Source organism: Ovis canadensis, chromosome 1 (assembly GCF_042477335.2).
Source record: "Ovis canadensis isolate MfBH-ARS-UI-01 breed Bighorn chromosome 1, ARS-UI_OviCan_v2, whole genome shotgun sequence".
NCBI lineage: Eukaryota > Metazoa > Chordata > Mammalia > Artiodactyla > Bovidae > Ovis > Ovis canadensis.
In genome coordinates, this window is record NC_091245.1 from 123,242,269 (window position 1) to 123,262,337 (window position 20,069).

A 20,069-nucleotide genomic window follows, 5' to 3' on the forward strand; every position below is an offset into this window, starting at 1 on the left:
CCAGTCAATCATAAGGGAAATCAACCCTGAATATACATTGGAAGGACTGATGCTGAAGCTGAAGCTCTAATACTCTGACCGCTTGATGTGAAGAGCTGACTCTTTTGAAAAGACCCTGATGGTAGGAAAACCTAAGGGCCATAGGTGAAGAGGGTGACATATAATGAGATGGTTGGAAGGTATCACTGACTCAGTGGACATGAGTTTAAGCAAACTCGGGGTGATAGTGAAGGAAGCCTGGCATACTGCAGCCCATGGGTCACAGAGAGGTGGGGACAGTTTAGCAACTGAACAACAGCTTTATAGTCATCCCTGGATATCTGCAGGGAAGGGGACAGGAGGTAGGATTGATACAAAAAAGGTGATGAAGTCCCTTAAATAAAATGACACAGTTCTTGCATGGAACACCCCACCCCCACCCTCTTGTATACTTTTAATCACTTCAATTACTTATAATGCCTAATATGATGGAAATGCTGTGTAAATGATTACTGGAGTGCAGTGAATCCTAGGTTACTTTTGGGAACTTTATGGAATTTTTCCCCAAAATATTTTGGATCTGCATTTGGTTGAATCCTTGAATTCGGAGCCCAGATTGCAGAGGGCTGACCACATTATGAATCATACCGGTTACCAGGACCACAGAGATACACAGGACGTGGCCCTTCTCTTACAGAAATTGTAAACATGCCGGCACATCACCAATAAGACATGGTGGTATGTGTGGCACAATACAGAGCAAATATAAGGTTCTATGTTGGTCTAGAGAGAGACTGGTTAGAGTAGGGGTTGAGATGGGCAAGACAGGCTTTGCAGCAGATGTTGTATCTTTACTTGTCAGTATTCTTCTGTTGCATCATATTCCAAAAGCAAAATTTATCGAACCCTCAAGATTGACCAATCTGTCATCAAATCTTCTTTCCCTGCTAAAAGAAGTTTTCTTGGAGGAACTAGTCTTTGCTCGTTAATCCCATCAACAGAAATACCTGTCTTTCAGAATAATCACTGAGCTCAAAACAGAACCATCATTTCGCCTAAAAGTTGATCAGGTTCTGTCATGTACAGCTGCTATTCTGTGTAAACAACAAATAATCTTGAAGGGATTTTACCTTCTGAGGACTGGATTCAAACCCAAGATAGGGTGATCTACTTAAGTTTCTTCATAAACTTAGAAAATGAAGTATTTAGGCTATTTGAAACATCTTTGTGAATGATAGAGACATTAAAATAAAAAATAAAAATCATCCAGATTCTCCACAAGGCATAAGTTTGTGTTTTGGTCAGCCCATAAAATTATCTACCTTATGTTAAAATGTAGGAAATCCTATCCCATAAAGACACAAATTTAGAATTACAAATGTTTAGCTTGAGATTTTCAAGGGTAAGAAAAGACACTTGGGAAGAAAATAAGCCTGGACCTATTTTTGTATCAGAAAGAAAATTTAGGAGAATCAAAATCTTTTATTTTTGTTCCATGACTTAATAATTCAACTGTATTTTTATTTCTTCCAAAGCAGATAGGCATAGACAATGATTGCAATAGGGTAAATAGGTACTTTTTCTTTTAAAAATCTTATACCAATATTATGAAGTAATTAACATCCAGTTAAAATAAATTTTATATTAAAAATCTTATACCATCTTTAGGATCAAATTTCTTCCAAATTTATTTTTTTTTATTTTTAAAATCTTTAATTCTTACATGCATTCCTAAACATGAACCACCCTCTCACCTCCCTCCACATAACATCTCTCTGGGTCATCCCCATGCACCAGCCCCAAGAATGCTGTATCCTGCGATAGACATAGACTGGCGATTCGATTCTTACATGATAGTATACATGTTAGAATGCCATTCTCCCAAATCATCCCACCCTCTCCCTCTCCCTCTGAGTCCAAAAGTCCGTTATACACATCTGTGTCTTTTTTGCTGTCTTGCATACAGGGTCGTCATTGCCATCTTTCTAAATTCCATCTATATGTGTTAGTATACTGTATTGGTGTTTTTCTTTCTGGCTAACTTCACTCTGTGTAATCGGCTCCAGTTTCATCCATCTCATCAGAACTGATTCAAATGAATACTTTTTAATGGCTGAGTAATACTCCATTGTGTATATGTACCACAGCTTTCTTATCCATTCATCTGCTGATGGACATCTAGGTTGTTTCCATGCCCTGGCTATTATAAACAGTGCTGTGATGAACATTGGGGTACATGTGTCTCTTTCAATTCTGGTTTCCTCGGTGTGTATGCCCAGCAGTGGGATTGCTGGGTCATAAGGCAGTTCTATTTGCAATTTTTAAGGAATCTCCACACTGTTCTCCATAGTGGCTGTACTAGTTTGCATTCCCACCAACAGTGTAGGAGGGTTCCCTTTTCTCCACACTCTCTCCAGCATTTATTGCTTGCAGATTTTTGGATTGCAGCCATTTTGACTGGTGTGAAGTGGTACCTCATTGTGGTTTTGATTTGCATTTCTCTAATAATGAGTGATGTTGAGCATCTTTTCATGTGTTTGTTAGCCATCCGTATGTCTTCTTTGGAGAATTGTCTATTTAGTTCTTTGGCCCATTTTTTGATTGGGTCGTTTATTTTTCTGGAATTGAGCTGCATAAGTTGCTTGTATATTTTGGAGATTAGTTGTTTGTCAGTTGCTTCATTTGCTATTATTTTCTCCCATTCAGAAGGCTGTCTTTTCACCTTGCTTATATTTTCCTTGTTGTGCAGCAGCTTTTAATTTTAATTAGATACCATTTGTTTATTTTTGCTTTTATTTCCAGAATTCTAAGAGGTGGATCATAGAGGATCTTGCTGTGATTTATGTCTGAAAGTGTTTTGCCTATGTTCTCTTCTAGGAGTTTTATAGTTTCTGGTCTTACATTTAGATCTTTAATCCATTTTGAGTTTATTTTTGTGTGTGGTGTAAGAAAGTGATCTAGTTTCATTCTTTTACAAGTGGTTAACCAGTTTTCCCAGCACCACTTGTTAAAGAGATTGTCTTTACTTCATTGCATATTCTTGCCTCCTTTGTCAAAGATAAGGTGTCCATATGTGTGTGGATTTATCTCTGGGCTTTCTATTTTGTTCCATTGATCTATATTTCTGTCTTTGTGCCAGTACCATACTGTTTTGATGACTGTGGCTTTGTAGTAGAGCCTGAAGTCAGGCAAGTTGATTCCTCCAGTTCCATTCTTATTTTTCAAGATTGCTTTGGCAATTCGAGGTTTTTTGTATTTCCATACAAATCTTGAAATTATTTGTTCTAGTTCTATGAAAACTATGGCTGGTAGCTTTATAGGGATTGCATTGAATTTGTAAATTGCTTTGGGTAGTATACTCATTTTCACTATATTGCTTCTTCCGATCCATGAACATGGTATATTTCTCCATCTATTAGTATCCTCTTCGATGTCTTTCATCAGTGTTTTATAGTTTTCTATATATAAGTCTTTAGTTTCTTTAGGTAGATATATTCCTAAGTATTTTATTCTCTTCGTTGCAATGAAGAATTGTTGAATGGAATTGTTTCCTTAATTTCTTCTTCTACTTTCTCATTATTAGTGTATAGGAATGCAAGGGATTTCTGTGTGTTGATTTTATATCCTGCAACTTTACTGTATTCATTGATTAGCTCTAGTAATTTTCTGGTGGAGTATTTAGGGTTTTCTATGTAGAGGATCATGTCATCTGCAAACAGTGAAAGTTTTATTTCTTCTTTTCCAATTTGGATTCCTTTTATTTCTTTTTCTGCTCTGACTGCTGTGGCCAAAACTTCCAGAACTATGTTGAATAGTAGTGGTGAAAGTGGGCACCCTTGTCTTGTTCCTGACTTTAGGGGAAATGCTTTCAGTTTTTCACCATTGAGGATAATGTTTGCTGTGGGTTTGTCATAGATAGCTTTTATTATGTTGAGGTATGTTCCTTCTATTCCTACTTTCCGGAGAGTTTTTATCATAAATGGATGCTGATTTTGTCAAAGCCCTTCTCTGCATCTATTGAGATAATCATATGGTTTTTATTTTTCAATTTGTTAATTTGGTGAATTACATTGATTGATTTGTGGATATTGAGGAATCCTTGCATCCCTGGGATAAAGCCCACTTGGTCATGGTGTATGATCTTTTTAATGTGTTGTTGGATTCTGATTGCTAGAATTTTGTTGAGGATTTTTGCATCTATGTTTATCAGTGATATTGGCCTGTAGTTTTCTTTTTTTGTGACATCTTTGTGAGGTTTTGGTATTAGGGTGATGGTGGCCTCATGGAATGAGTTTGGAAGTTTACCTTCCTCTGCAATATTCTGGAAGAGCTTGAGTAGGATAGGTGTTAGCTCTTCTCAAAATTTTTGGTAGAATTCAGCTGTGAAGCCGTCTGGACCTGGGCTTTTGTTTGCTGGAAGATTTCTGATTACAGTTTCAATTTCCGTGCTTGTGATGGGTCTGTTCAGATTTTCTATTTCTTCCTGGCTCAGTTTTGGAAAATTGTACTTTTCTAAGGATTTGTCCATTTCTTCCACGTTGTCCATTTTATTGGCATACAACTGCTGATAGTAGTCTCATATGATCCTTTGTATTTCTGTGTTGTCTGTTGTGATCTCTCCATTTTCATTTCTAATTTTATTGATTTGATTTTTCTCTCTTTGCTTCTTGATGAGTCTGGCTAATGGTTTGTCAATTTTATTTATCCTTTCAAAGAACCAGCTTTTGGCTTTGTTGATTTTTGCTATGGTCTCTTTTGTTTCTTTTGCATTTATTTCTGCCCTAATTTTTAAGATTTCTTTCCTTCTACTAACTCTGGGGTTCTCCAATTCTTCCTTTTCTAGTTGCTTTAGTTGTAGAGTTAGGTTATTTATTTGACTTTTTTCTTGTTTCTTGAGGTATGCCTGTATTGCTATGAACTTTCTTCTTAGCACTGCTTTTATAGTGTCCCACAGGTTTTGGGTTGTTGTGTTTTCATTTTCATTAGTTTCTATGCATAATTTGATTTCTTTTTTGATTTCTTCTGTGATTTGTTGGTTATTCAGAAGTGTGTTGTTCAACCTCCATATGTTTGCATTTTTAATAGTTTTTCTCCTGTAATTGAGATCTAATCTTAATGCATTATGGTCAGAAAAGATGCTTGGAATGATTTCGATATTTTTGAATTTATCAAGTTTAGATTTATGGCCCAGGATGTGATCTATCCTGGAGAAGGTTCCATGAGCACTTGAAAAAAAGGTGAAATTCATTGTTTTGGGGTGAAATGTCCTATAGATATCAGTTAGGTCTAACTGATTTAATGTATCATTTAAATTTGCATTTCTTTGTTAATTTTCTGTTTAGTTGATCTGTCCATAGGTGTGAGTGGGGTATTAAAGTCTCCCACTCTTATTGTGTTATTGTTGATTTCCCCTTTCATACTTGTTAGCATTTGTCTTACATATTGCGGTGCTCCTATATTGGGTGCATATATATTTATAATTGTTATATCTTCTTCTTGGATTGATCCTTTGATCATTATGTAGTGGCCTTCTTTGTCTCTTTTCACAGCCTTTGTTTTAAAGTCTATTTTATCAGATATGAGTATTGCCACTCCTGCTTTCTTTTGGTCTCTATTTGCGTGATATATCTTTTTCCAGCCCTTCACTTTCAGTCTGTATGTGTCCCTTGCTTTGAGGTGGGTCTCTTGTAAGCAGCATGTAGAGGGGTCTTGTTTTTGTATCCATTCAGCCAGTCTTTGCCTTTTGGTTGGGGCATTCAACCCATTTACGTTTAAGGTAATTATTGATAACTATGATCTTGTTACCATTTACTTGATTGTTTTGGGTTCGGCTTTATACACCCTTTTTGTGTTTCCTGTCTAGAGAATATCCTTTAGCATTTGTTGGAGAGCTGGTTTGGTGGTGCTGAATTCTCTCAGCTTTTGCTTGTCTGTAAAGCTTGTGATTTCTCCTTCGTATTTGAATGAGATCCTTGCTGGGTACAGTAATCTGGGCTGTAGGTTATTTTCTTTCAGCACTTTAAGTATGTCTTGCCATTCCCTCCTGGCTTGAAGAGTTTCTATTGAAAGATCAGCTGTTATCCTTATGGGAATCCCCTTGTGTGTTATTTGTTGTTTTTCCCTCGCTGCTTTTAATATTTGTTCTTTGTGTTTGATCTTTGTTAATTTGATTAATATGTGTCTTGGGGTGTTTTGCCTTGGGTTTACCCTGTTTGGAACTCTGTGTTTCATGGACTTGGGTGATTATTTCCTTCCCATTTTAGGGAAGTTTTCAACTATTATCTCCTCAAGGATTTTCTCATGGTCTTTCTGTCTGTCTTCTTCTTCTGGGACTCCTATAATTCGAATGTTGGAACGTTTCATATTGTCCTGTAGGTCTCTGAGATTGTCCTCATTTCTTTCAATTCATTTTTTCTTGTTTCCTTTCTGATTCATTTATTTCTACCATTCTATCTTCTATTTCACTAATCCTATCTTCAGCCTCCGTTATTCTACTATTTGTTGCCTCCAGAGTGTTTCTGATCTCATTTATTGCGTTATTCATTATATTTTGACTCTTTTTTATTTCTTCTAGGTCCTTGTTAAACCTTTCTTGCATCTTCTCAATCCTTGTCTCTAGGCTATTTATCTGTGATTCCATTTTGATTTCAAGATTTTGGATCATTTTCACTATCAATATTCGGAATTCCTTCTCAGGTAGATTCCCTACTTCTTCCTCTTTTGTTTGGTTTGGTGGGCAACTCTCCTGTTCCTTTACCTGCTGAGTATTCCTCTGTCTCTTCATCTTGGTTATATTGCTGCGTTTGGGGTGGCCTTTTTATATTTTGGTAATTTTGGGGGTTCTCTTTATTATGGAGCTTCCTCACTGTGGGTGGGGTTCTATCAGTGGCTTGCCTAGGTTTCCTTGTTAGGGAGGCTTGTGTTGGAGTTCTGGTGGGTGGAGCTGGGTTTCTTCTCTCTGGAGTGCAATGGAGTGACCAGTAATGGGTTATGAGACATCAAAGGTTTTGGAATAATTTTGAGCTGCGTGTATATTGAAGCTCAGGGGAGTGTTCCTGTGTTGCTGCGAATTTGCGTGGTATGTCTCGTTTTGGAGCTTGTTGGCCCTTGGGTGGAGCTTGGTTTCGGTGTAGGTATGAAGACATTTGATGAGCTCCTATTGCTTAATGTTCCCTGAATTCAAGAGTTCTCTAATGTTTTCAGGCTTTGGATTTAAGCCTCCTGCTTTTGGTTTTCAGTTTTATTTTTACAGTAGCCTCTAGACTTCTCCATCAATACAGCACCAATGATAAAACTTCTAGGTTAAAGATGAAAAGTTTCTCCACATTGAGGGACACTCAGAGAGGTTCACTGAGTTACAAGGAGAAGAGAAGATGGAGGGGGTAGTTAGAGGTAACTGGAATGAGATGCGGTGAGATCAAAAGAGGAGAGAGCAAGCTAGCCAGTAGTCACTTCCTTATGTGCGCTCTATAGTCTGGACCACTCAGAGGTATTTACAGAGTTATACGGGGAAGAGGAGAGGGAGGAAGTAGACAGAGGTGGCCAGGAGGATGAGAGAGGAATGAGAAGGAGAGAGACAAATCCTGCCAGTAACCAGTTCCTTAGGTGTTCTCCACCGTCTGGAACACACAGAGATTCACAGAGTTGGATAGAGAAGAGATGGGGGAGAAAAGAGACAGAGGCCACCTGGTGGAGAAAAAGGAGAGTCCAAAGGAGGAGAGAGTGGTCAAGCCAGTAATCTCGCTCTCAGGTAAACTTGGGTAGTGAAGTTTGGGTTTTTAAATGTACAAAATTGACAACAAAAACCTAAGAGCAAAGATTAAAAATCTAGAGTAGAGGTTGGATTTTCAAAAATACAATATTAAAGAAAAGAAGCAGAAGGAAAAAGGAAGAAAGAAAAAAAAAGAGAGAGAGATAAAAAAGAAAAAACAAAACAAGGATTAATTAAAAATTAAAAAAAAAAAAACCACCATCAACCATCCAAAGACTATATATGGTGTTTGCCTTAAAAGAAAAAAGTCTTTTTTTAAATAGTAATAGTAGGTTATAGAAATAAAAATTAGAGGAGAAATAGAAGACTTAACAATTTAAAAAAAGTTAGAAAAAAAAAGGAATGATTTTAAAAATAGTAAAAATATATCTGGCCCTTCTTTGATGTTGTGGGCCATGTAGGATCACTTCCAAGGTGGTTCCCTCTGTTTAACTTCTCTTTGCTGGTTTTTTAGGCTCACTAGTTCAGTCGCGCTGTGGGGAGGGGGAATGCTGCAAACAAATAGCACTGTTGTGTGCACACAGTGTCTCAGCCCCGCTTGACCTGTCCCTTCTAGCGGCTCACAAACTGCTCCGGCTCTACGGTGTTCAGCCGGGAACCGTCTGGAGCCGGCCCTAAGCTGCGTTCACTTCCCGGGTCCAAGCCACTCAGGTTTGGCGCTCAGGCAGCCCTCAGAGGCACAGATTCAGCTGGGACTGCGCTTTGTGCCCTTCCCAGGTCCGAGTAGCTCAGGAGTTTGGGGAGCACGATCGCCACGACTTGTCACCTTTTTTGCCGCTGCTGCTCAGCTTTCTGGGTAGACCGCTGGCACCCCCCATGAGGCAGATGGTGACTGTCCAGCACCCCCAGAAGTCTTAGCAAAGGAGCCTGCTTGCAGTTAGGTAAGTAAAGTCTCTCCGGGTCTGCAATTGCCCCTTTCCAGTCCTTACGGCTCTGGCTGCCTGTCCCTGGCGGGGGATGGTCTGCAGCCGGCTTATTCCGTTCTGTCCTTTGTTCTGTGCTCGGTCCTGGTGGTGTCTTATGTTCGAGCTTTTCATGCGGTAACTATCCCACAGTCTGGTTTGCTAGCCCAAGTTAGATCGTTCTGGTTGTGCGTGGGGCGTTCCTGCCCGATTCTTACAAAGCACTGCAGCCCGCGACTCCCGCGCTTCCCTGCCCTGCAGCCACTAGGTTGTGGCGGATGCAGGCGTCTGTGCTGCTTTTCTGCTGGGGGAGTTACTGTTGGGCTTGTAATCTCTTGGTTTTAATTATTTCTTTATTTTTCCCTTCCTGTTATGTTGTCCTCTGTGTTTCCAAGGCTCGCCACAGACTCGGCAGGGAGAGTGTTTCCTGGTGTTTGGAAAGCTCTCTTCTTAAAATTCCCTTCCCAGGACGGGCTTCCCTTCCCGGGACAGAGCTCCCTCCCCACCTCCTTTGTCTCCTTTTTTGTCTTTTATATTTTTTCCTACCTGTTTTTGAAGACAATGGTCTGCTTTTCTGGTTGCCTGATGTTCTCTGCCAGCCTACAGAAGTTGTTTTGTGGAGTTTGTTCAGCGTTGAAATGTTCTTTTGAGGAATTTGTGAGGGAGAAAGTGGTCTTCCCATCCTATCCCTCCACCATCTTTACAGATCCCCCCAAATTTAATTTGATTAACTTCTGAATAAGAAATACCAGTTTTAAATAAAATTATTGCATTCCAGAGAGTATTATAGTTTAATTGTCATGTGGGATCTGAGTTCTCTGAGCAAGAATTGAACCTGTGCCCTGCTACAGTGGAAGCTCAGAATCCTAGCTACTGGATTGCCAGAGAAGTATTATAAATAGCTAAAAAACAAGAAAGGGAAATCATATCGATTTAAACCATGCTAGAATAAATATTTTGCACATCACCAATACCCAATAATGGTTTCCCTGATAGCTCAGTTGGTAAAGAATCTGCCTACAATTCAGGAGACCCCGGTTCGATTCCTGGGTCAGGAAGATCGCCTGGAGAAGGGAAAGGCTACCCACTGCAGTATTCTGGCCTAGAGAATTCCATGGACTGTATAGGCCATGGGGTCACAAAGAGTCAGACACGACTGAGAGAGTTTCACTTTCACTTTTGATAGCCAATAATATTTGGAAGATCTGGAGATGATGTGGTTTGCATTACACATATGCACTTTAAAATACCTCATGAATAAAGTCAAGCTTTACCTCAAACAGATGCTAAGAAATATGAAAATATGTAGAGTTTTGCTGTATTTAAGATCATTATCTAAAAACTGCTTGGTTTTTGTTTTTCCAGAGAGCACAGTCAGTTGAACTGGAAAAAACTGAAAATCATATTCAGTCCTCCAAAGACAAGGAAAATGCCAAGTCTCTGGACAAACTTGAGGAGTAAGCGCACTGTTGGCCCCATGGGCAACGTGCAGGCCATAGGGGGCCCTTTCCATTGGAAAATGAAGCATCTTCTGTGCATCAGTGTCATGAATGGTGTGAGGATGAATGTGTTTATGTGCATCATCTTTTTCCTCTTAGATCAGTTCAGTTCAGTTGCTCAGTTGTGTCCAACTCTTTGCGACCCCATGAACCACAGTATGCCAGGCTTCCCTGTCCATCACCAACTCCCAGAGTCCACCCAAACCCATGTCCATTGTGTCTGTGATGCCATCCAACCATCTCATCCTCTGTTGTCCCCTTCTTCTCCTTCCCTCAATCTTTCCCACCATCAGGGTCTTTTCAAATGAGTCAGCACTGCATCAGGTGGCCAAAATATTGGAGTTTCAGCTTCAACATCAGTCCTTCCAATGAACACGCAAGACTGAGCTCCTTTAGGATGGACTGGTTGGACATCCTTGCAGTCCAAGGGACTCTCAAGAGTCTTCCCCAACACCACAGTTCAAAAGCATCAATTCTTCAGCACTCAACTTTCTTCACAGTCCAATCTCATATCCATACATAACCACTGGAAAAACCATAGCCTCGACTAGACGGACCTCTGTTGACAATGTAATGTCTCTGCTTTTTAATATGCTGTCTAGGTTGGTCATAAATTCCAAGGAGCAAGCATCTTTTAACTTCATGGCTACAATCACCATTTGCAGTGAGTTTGGAGTCCAGAAAAATAGTCAGCCCTGGTCTCCACTGTTTCCCCATCTATTTGCCATGAAGTGATGGGACCAGATGCCACATGATCTTAGTTTCTGAATGTTGAGATTTAAGCCAACTTTTTCACTCTCCTCTTTCACTTTCATCAAGAGGCTCTTTAGTTCCTCTTCACTTTCTGTCATAAGGGTGGTGTCATCTGCATATCTGAGATTATTGATATTTCTCCTGGAAATCTTGTTTCCAGCTTTTTCCTCTTAACTTAGCATTATTTCCTTAGGTTCCTTTATGAACTGTCACTAATCCCCAACTTTTCAGAGCGAGTGTTTTGGCATCCTTTTTCAGTCCACATTTTCAGAAAGCATTTGCTCAATTTAGTGCAAACTGGAACTGTTACAGCAGTTGTGTGAGGTGGGTGCTTGGGTTCTGATACTTAATTGTGCTCAGGCATGTTCATATTTCAGACAAGTTGTCTTTAATTTACAGCACATGCTGCCAACTGAGTACCATTTGAATACATTTTCTTTATTTTCCTCCATTTTGCAGTGAGCCCCTCAACAAATTGTTAGTCACTCCAACCAAATGCTTTAGGAATACCTATATGACTCTGCAGAAGAGAAATATTCTTCTGAAAATAAAGAACAAATTCTTGGCAGAAATGACCAATATTAACATCTAAAACAGTTTGTGAAAATTTAATAGTACAATTCATTCTGGTTATGGTAAATTATTTTGAAAAGTAGCGTTATGTCATTAAAGAGATTTTTCAGAGGAAGTGATGCACAAATTCAAGTTAAACTGTATGCTTTGGAAGAAGCGAGTGTGAACTTTTCAGGGAATAATCTAAATTTGAAAATTAAACTTTATATCTGTGTTTTGATTTCCCACACCTTATGCTAAAAATGTTACCCAGAGGCAGGTGCAATTGGACTGATGGCAGTGACATTATACTGTGGTGGTTCTCATGTTTTGGGTGTATTTGGTTTCTTTGCAATTATACCACAGAAGCATCCTCAGCTGGTAACTCTCAGGTGAAGAAGCACAACCTGCATGCTGTTAGTGGTGCAGCTTTTTCAAAGTTACCTTTGGAGATGCTGTTCTGAAATATACCTAAAATGAGCACTGATGAAGTTTGGATATGACCCATAATTATTAGTAGTATATGAATATCTGCCACTGATTTAAGAAAATTCAAATAGTGAGTGAGAAATTGTTCTTTAACCTGTTTTATAGACACTAAAACATGGCTCAGGGTTTATGCAAGTTTGGGGTTTGGTTCTTGCCTTTGGCAACTACATGAATGGTGGAAATAAAACTCAAGGACAGGCAGACGGTTTTGAATTAGATATTCTCCTGAAGCTGAAAAATGCTGCCCGCCAAGCACAGGACCTTCCTGAGAGAACAGACAAGCAACAGGCAGGCACACCGACGGACACACAGACACTCTCATGCACCCACGTCAAGTGAGGCAGCCGGCCGTCGCAAGTTCATCAGCAAGAGCCAGAATCATAGCACCTGTGAGAGGCTGGGGCCAGAGGAAGGGCGGAGGGCCTGGTGTCAGGACACACAGAGCCAGAAAGAAACGAAGGTCCAGAGACAGACACGAAGATGGTGAAAGGGAGAGAGACACGCATGTGCACAGACACGCATGCACACACGTGCACACACACACACACGGAGGCATAGACAGATGGAGACACAGAGCGACTGACAGATGGAAAATGGGAGACAGACACTGGAGAGAGGATGACATCCAATCCGAGACAGACACACTGGCGCAGACCGTGACACACCTCAGAGAGAAGCCATGTGGATGAAGCAACTTCCCCAAGCGATGGGGCATCAGCCTTGGACCAGGCCCTGGATGGACGTGGTGCCCCTGGGCCGGGAGTAACCCGTGGGGTCCCCAAGACCTCTTTGCAGACGAGGTCTCAAAGGTCCCCTTCAGCTTGGCTATCATAGGCAAGACCCAGCCCCCGCCCCCAGGCCAAAAGATGAGTGTGTGAGAGTGTGAGTGAGTGTGTCAGTGGGCGAGGGTGTGATCAGGTCGACTGGGGGCTGGGTGGATACCCAGAATGGAAGGCGGAGTATGTGGAGGTCGGGGGATAGGAAGCCTGTGTGGTCCTCTTGCTGTCTCTCTCTCCCACATTCTCCCTCTCCTTTACCTGGGGTTTCCGGCTCTTGACCTATCTGGGAGGTGGGGTGTGTGCGTTTGTGTGTCTGCATGTGTGTGCATGCACGTGCGTGTGAGGATGCGGCTAGGGCAGGGGCAGCCTCCAGGATTGCCTGAGGCTTGCTAAGGGAACCTCAGAGAGAGACCGGATGGTCATCTGGGTTCCTGAAAACTGAATGTGGAGGGGCTCGCAGGCCACACTAGAGGCAACCCAGGTCTGAGGCGGGAGTCCAGGCCCGGTCACCCACCCAGGGAGAGGCTGGGGCTGCAGGAACCCAAAAGCTGGGACTCCGGTGACTGCAAGGCCTGGCGGCTGGCTGGCCAGCTGGCCAACCTAAAGGCAGGCGATGGCTCTGAGTGTGGTGGGGTGCCAGAGGACAGGGGCAAGTGGGATGTGTGGCGCCAACAGCGCATGGTGGCCGGGGGCTAAAGGAGAGAGGGGGCAAAAAGACAACAGCACCTGGTATTCCCAAGTGGTCTCCCATCCAATTATTAAACAGGCCCGACCCTGCTTCACTTGGGAGATCAGAGGAGATCGGGCGTGGTCAGGGTGGTATGGTTGCAGATAGAGACGGCTGCCGTCAAGCGCCCTAAGACCTCAGCGCTGTGCCTCCCTTTTGCTCTAACCTGCCTGCCAGTCAGGAGAGCCGGGCGCACCTCTCCCCAGACCCCGCGCTGTACATGAGCCACCCGACCCGCGAATGGACTCCATCCAAGCCGCCCCGCCCCTGCACACTTCTACCCCTGGCCAGCACCCGGGCCCGGGGGGCTTCTGGGACACAGAGCGGGAGGCTGGCCGTGCCTGTGGGGGGTAGGGTCTTGGGTGAGGGGCGCAGAGGTCTCCGTGCTCTCCCACCCTGGGCCTCTCCAGGCTGGCCCCCGCTAGGCGGCTCCGCTCCCCACCATCCCATTCCCTGCTCAGGGCCACTTTGCCCCAGAGATATCTGGCTTGGCAGCCTGCAGCTGCCCACGGCCAGCAGTCCTCTGAGCCTCCTGCAGGCCTAGGCGCAGCCCAACCGGGGCCTGGGGTGCCCATCCTGCCCGGCATCTTCCCAGTGCCCAAACGCATGGGGAGCCACCAGCACATCAGCCCCGCCCCATCGCCTTACCGAGGTCCCCCTTGCCCCACACCGCCCGCAAGCACAGGACCTTCCTGAGAGAGCAGACTATCGACCGACAGGCACACAGACAGACAAACAGACCCAGGCACACAGACAGACAAACAGACCCGCGCACACACTCACGCCAAGTGAGATCTACTCGCCCTAAGGGAAGAATTCCTCCCCCAATGGAAGACCAAGCTGGACAAAACAAATCCACTCAAACTCAAGCTACAAAGATGATAAAAGTACTGTTTATACTGTTGTCTCTATGGCTTAGTGCTGTCGCTAACCCTCATCAACCAATGAACCTGACTTGGATGATTCTAAGTGCAACTATGGGAGAAGTAATTAACTCCGCCTTGGCCATTCATCCCCAAAACACCTGGTGGCCAGACTTGGAATTCAACCTTTGTCTTCTGGCCGCGGGATAGTGGGACATTGGCGAATGGGTGGTAAAGACACCTGGCAAGCCCAAATGTGGGGCTGGCATTGATAGGTGTAATACTCGGCCCCCCACTAACTCAGGGCCTGGATGCAGCCACTACATCCAATGGGCAAGCTTACGGGAAACACCCTTCTATGTGTGCCCAGGAAGGAGACGGGACCGGGCAACCATCAATAACTGTGGGGGGGCTGATAAGTTTTATAGCGCTGATTGGGGATGCGAGTCAATGGGGACGGTCGATTGGGAGCCCCCTATTCGTGGTGATTTGATTACCTTGGGTCATGTTCTGGGGTCCACTGAGTCAACTGGGGGATATAGAAGGGGGTCCCTCATAACTGGGCCTTGTATGAACTTTCTTTGCAATCCGGTGAGGCTCAAATTCTCAACTGAAGGAAAAAGTTCCCTAGTTGGGAAGCCGGACAATCCTGGGGCCTCCGGCTATATCAGCCAGGATATGATAATGGGTTGCTGTTCACCGTCAGGTTGAAAGTAAGAACCATACAGATTGGTCCAAATCAGGGCATAGGGCCCAATTCAGTCCTAGTGCCACGAGAGCCTACACATCCCCCATTCGGCCCGCCCACACTCCTGCTCGGGAACCTAACCAAACACCTCCCGGGCCCTACATTACTAATACAAGCAACTCCCCTCAAGTTAGCCTTACGGGACCTAACATTAAGGATGATCAGGACCCATTATTTAATATGATAATCAACTCCTATTGGGTCCTAAATTCCACTCGCCTGGACCTGACTGGCAGTTGCTGGTTATGTTATGACATCAAACCCCCCTATTATGAAGGTATAGCTGTCCCAGGAGTTTACATTCAAACCAAAACCCACAAAGCTTGCTGATGGCAGCAGAAAGGAGATGCCAGATTAACCCTCCAATGAGTAACCGGGCAGGGCCTTTGCATAGGAAATGTCCCCCAAACCTACCAACACCTCTGCAATTCTACAGATTCTATAGCGACAACCGGGTACCTAGTGCCTCCCCAGGAAAATTGGTGGGCCTGCTCCATAGGCTTAGCCCCTTGTATTCACGGGCAGGTGCTAAATGACTCCAAAGATTTCTGCATATTGGTACTATTAGTCCCCTGAATGTTCTATCACTCCAATGATGAAATCCTCCCGAAACTAGAAGCTTCACACCGGTCCAAGAGAGAGCCAGTCTCAGCCTTAACCCTCATAGTCCTACTGGGGTTAGGGGCAGCCGGGGCAGGAACTGGGATATCCTCTTTAATAGTGCAAAACCAACACTATTCTAGCCTAAGAGCAGCCATTGATCTTGATATCAAAAGACTAGGAAGCTCAATCAGCTACCTCCAAGAGTCACTGAGTTCTCTCGCGGAAGTGGTACTGCAAAATAAAAGGGGATTAGATTTGGTTTTTCTCCAATGGGGGGGTCTATGTGCTGCATTAGGAGAAGAATGTTGTTTTTATGTGAATCACTCGGGGGTAGTCAGGGAGCCCCTGGCCAAGATAAGAGAAGGGCCGAGTCAGAGAAAAAGAAAGAGAAATGTCTCAAACCTGGTTTGAATCCTGGTTCAATTCACCCCTCTGGTTTGCAACTCTCATATCCTCCTTGGTGGGACCTCTGATTATCTTGTTACTATTGCTCACCTGCGGGCCATGCTTACTAAACAAATTGGTGGCCTTCATTAAAAGCCGCATCAACATGGTGCAACTCATGGTACTCAGATCCCAATATGCGGCCCTACAAATGGTCCCCTTAGCAGGAAACAATGTAGAGCTGACCCCAGACCCATGATTGTGTCTGTCCTGGATCCTAGAGAAGGGGGGAATGAAGGACCTAAGCTACTCCATTTTGTTAACAGAAAAACCCCATTTTGTAAGGTTCCAGGAAAAGAGCCTTTGAAAATCCAAGAGCCTTTGGAAATCCCCTGACCTCACCCCACCACCCTCGAGCCAGTCAAACCCCAGACCAAAATCTCCTGAATTAACGTAGTCTACCTAGGTAATGGGAACCAATCAGAACCAGTGGCCAGCCCAGGAAATGGGAACCAATCAGAACCTGGGGCCAGACCGGGAAAATAAGAACCAATCAGAAACCAACACCTAACCGTTCCACAGAAGGTAACCAATTAGATGTCTCCCAACCCGGAAACTCCCATTTTTCAAATTTCTAGCGTGAGAATACCCTATATAAGCAATGTAACCCAGAACTCGGGGCTCCTCCCTATAGCCGCTGCGTCAGTATCAGGTGGGAGCCCCAGCTCGAGCTTGGTAATAAAAACTGTCTTGCTTTTGCATCGGATATCGGCTCCCTGGTGGTCACTGGGAGATTTCGCGACTTGGGCACAACAGGACAAACACACACATACGGAGGTAGATTCAGAGAGAGGGAGACACAGAGCGAGTGACAGAGAAACAGAATACGGGAGACAGACACAGGAGAGAGGATGGCATCTGATCTGAGACAGACACACTGACACAGACGGTGACACAATTCAGAGAGAGGCCATGTGGAAGTAGCAGCTTCCCCAAAGGAGGGGGCATCAGCCTCGGGCCAGGCCCCAGCAGGATGTGGTGCCCTGGGGCTGGCAGTCACCTGTGGGGTCCCCAAGACTTCTTAGCAGGCGAGGTCTCCAAGGTCCCCTTCGGCTTGGCTACCTTAGGCAAGACTCAGACCCCGCCCCCAGGCCAGAGTGTGAGTGTGAGTGTGTGTGTGAGTGTGTCAGTGGGCGAGGGTGTGGTCGGGTCGACTGGGGGCCGGGTGGATACCCAGAATGGAGGGGGGAGTGTGTGGAAGTCGGGGGATGGGAAGCCTGTGTGGTCCTCTTGCTGTCTCTCTCTCCCTTTCTCCTTCTCTGTTACATGGGGTTTCCCGCTCTTGACCTATCTCAGAGGCCAGGTGTGTGTGTTTCCACATGTGTGTGCCTGCAAGGATGGGGCTGCTGGTGGGGCTGGGGCTGGGGGTGGGGCTGTGGGTGAGCCTGGGGATGGGGCAGCCTCTGGGATTGCCTGAGGCTTGCCAAGGAAGCCTCAGAGACAAGATGGTCATCTGTGTTCCTGGAAGCTGAATGTGGAGGGGCTCGCTGGCCATGCCTAGGAAACCCAGGTCTGCGGCGGGAGTCCTGGGTGGGTGGCTTGGTCCACCCACCTGGGGAAGGGCTGGAGCTGCAGGGACCCAAGAGTTGGGATGCTGCTGCCTGTGAGGGCCGCCAGCTGGAAGGCAGGCAACCGCTCTGAGCACGATGGGGTGCGAGGGGCCAGGATCAGGTGGGGCTTGAGGCGCCAGCAGCACTGGGGGGCCGGGGGCTGAAGGAGAGGTGAGGCAAAACGCCTGCAGCAGCCGGTATTCTCAGGCGGTCTCCCATCCAAGTACTAACCCGTCCCGACCCTGCTTAGCTTCCAAAATCAGGCGAGATCGGGTGCCTTCAGGGTGGTATGACCATAGACGGAGGCGGCTACCACCAGGCTCCCTAAAAGCCCTGCTCTGCACCTCCCTTTTGCTCAGACCTACCTGCCGGTTGGGCCAGCCAGCCACACCTCTCAACGGGCCTTGCACTGTACCTGAGCCACAAGACCCGCAACAGACTCTGGCTGGCCAGGGTCAGCAGCCCGGTGACCGGCCCATGCCACCCCGCCCCCGCACACCGCCACCCTGGCCAGCACCTGCCAGGCCCAGCCTGTGGCTCGAAGGGCTTCCGGCACCCCAGGCGGGTGCCCGGGCATGCGTGCATGCTGGGGCTTGGGGTTGGGGTGTGGGTCGAGGAGGTCTCAGCACTCTCCCACCCTGGGCCTATACAGGCCTCCCTCGCTCAGCAGCTCCCCAACCCATCCTGTTCTCTGCTAAGGACCACGTGGCCCCAGAGGTGTCTGGCTTTGGGGCCTGCCGCTGCCCACAGCCCATGGTCCTCTGAGCTTCCTGCGGGCCTAGGCACAGCCCATCCAGGGCCTGGAGCGCCCATCCTGCCTGGTATCTGCCTGGTTCCCAAATGCAACCAGAGCTACCAGTGTGGTATACCGGAGAGCATCAGCCCCACCCTTTCGCCCTACCAAGGACCCCCTTGCCCCACACCACCTGTCAAGTACAGGACCTTCCTGAGAGAGCAGATGAGTGACAGGCAGGCACATGGACAGACACAGCCACTCGCACTCACCCACGCCAGGTGAGACAGCCGGCTGAGGCAAGTTCGTCAGCCAGAACCAGAGTCATAGCACCTGTGAGAGGCCAGGGCCAGAGGAAGGGATGGGAGGCCTGGTGTCAGGAGACACAGAGGCAGAAAGAGATGAAGGATCAGAGACAGACTTGAAGACTGTGAGAGGGAGATGCAGGCAGACAGACAGACATGTCCGCATGCACACACATACATGCACACTCACACAGAGAGGCATAGATGGAGAGACAGAGACACAGAGCAACTGACAGAGAGTCAGAAAACTGTATACAGACACGGGAGAGAGGATGGCATCCGATCCGAGACAGACACACTGGCACAGATCTTGACACACCTCAGAGAGAGGCCATGCAGAAGAAGCAGCTTCTTCAAGGGAGGGGGTGTCAGCCTTGGGCCAGGCCCCAGCAGGGCTGGCAGTTACCCGTGGGGTCCCCAAGACTTTTTCACAGTGGATGTCTCAAAGGTTCCCTTCAGCTTTGCTACTTAAGGCAAGACCCAGCCCCTGCCCCTAGGCCAGAGAGTATCGGGGTCCAGCCCCGGTGGATCCAGGGTAATTCGAAGGGGAGATGGAGTCGGCATCTTAGAAAAGAATTATTTAATTAGAGATGTAAGAGAGATTAGGAAAGAAAAGTGTAGTAGGAAAATTAGTGGAGAAAAGATGCTGAATAACTTGGTTTACGTGGAAAGCTAATAAAGTCTCAAGACAAGAAATTTGCACCACCTACGTAGGCCACTGGCGCCCACTTGAATAGCGGAGGGTGCCCTGCCTTGGGCTCCCTCTCACATTGGTCTTAGAAGCCAGGACAAGTAAGTAGACATGCTGAGCCTCCACGCTCCAGATGGGAATTTAGCCAGAAAAAAGAGAAGGAGAAAAGACCACACAGGAGAAACCAGTCTTTCCAGTGACTAGTCCATTCTTTATTGTCCAGGAAAGCTTTTTATACTTTTGGTTGTACATAGGGATCAGTGGATAATACGAAATTATGCAGGGTCAGCAGCCCTGACTCATTGAGACCAGGCTTTCTCTCTGCACACCTAGTGTGCCTCCTCTTAGGTGATTTACATCATCTTCTGGCCAGGAGGCCTAATAGCATTTTATGGCCCTTTTCTGATAAGGGTCCATCAACCAGAAAACTTATTTGCCTTAAAAGTGTTGTTCTTACTGAAGTCTGGTGCCACTCTCAGAAAGCACTAATTAAGGTTACATTCTTATATTGCAAGGACACAACAATTTATAACAAGGAAAGAGGAGTACAGTGATTTATAACAAAGAGAAAGTTCATTAACTCAAAAGTCTAGTGTTGTTAACATCAAAACTACTATATATTTTTTTCTATATCCCAATTACTTTGATTAATATCCTCCAGGTGCCTAAAAGATAAAGAAT

General features: G+C 45.4%; 2 pseudogenes; both read right to left on the bottom strand.

Annotated features, from left to right (window-relative positions):
* Positions 1-13,438: 13,438 nt before the first annotated feature.
* On the bottom strand, positions 13,439-13,557 carry LOC138431707 (5S ribosomal RNA; annotated as a pseudogene).
* Positions 13,558-17,841: 4,284 nt separating this feature from the next.
* On the bottom strand, positions 17,842-17,960 carry LOC138430997 (5S ribosomal RNA; annotated as a pseudogene).
* Between the last annotated feature and the right edge of the window lie 2,109 nt (positions 17,961-20,069).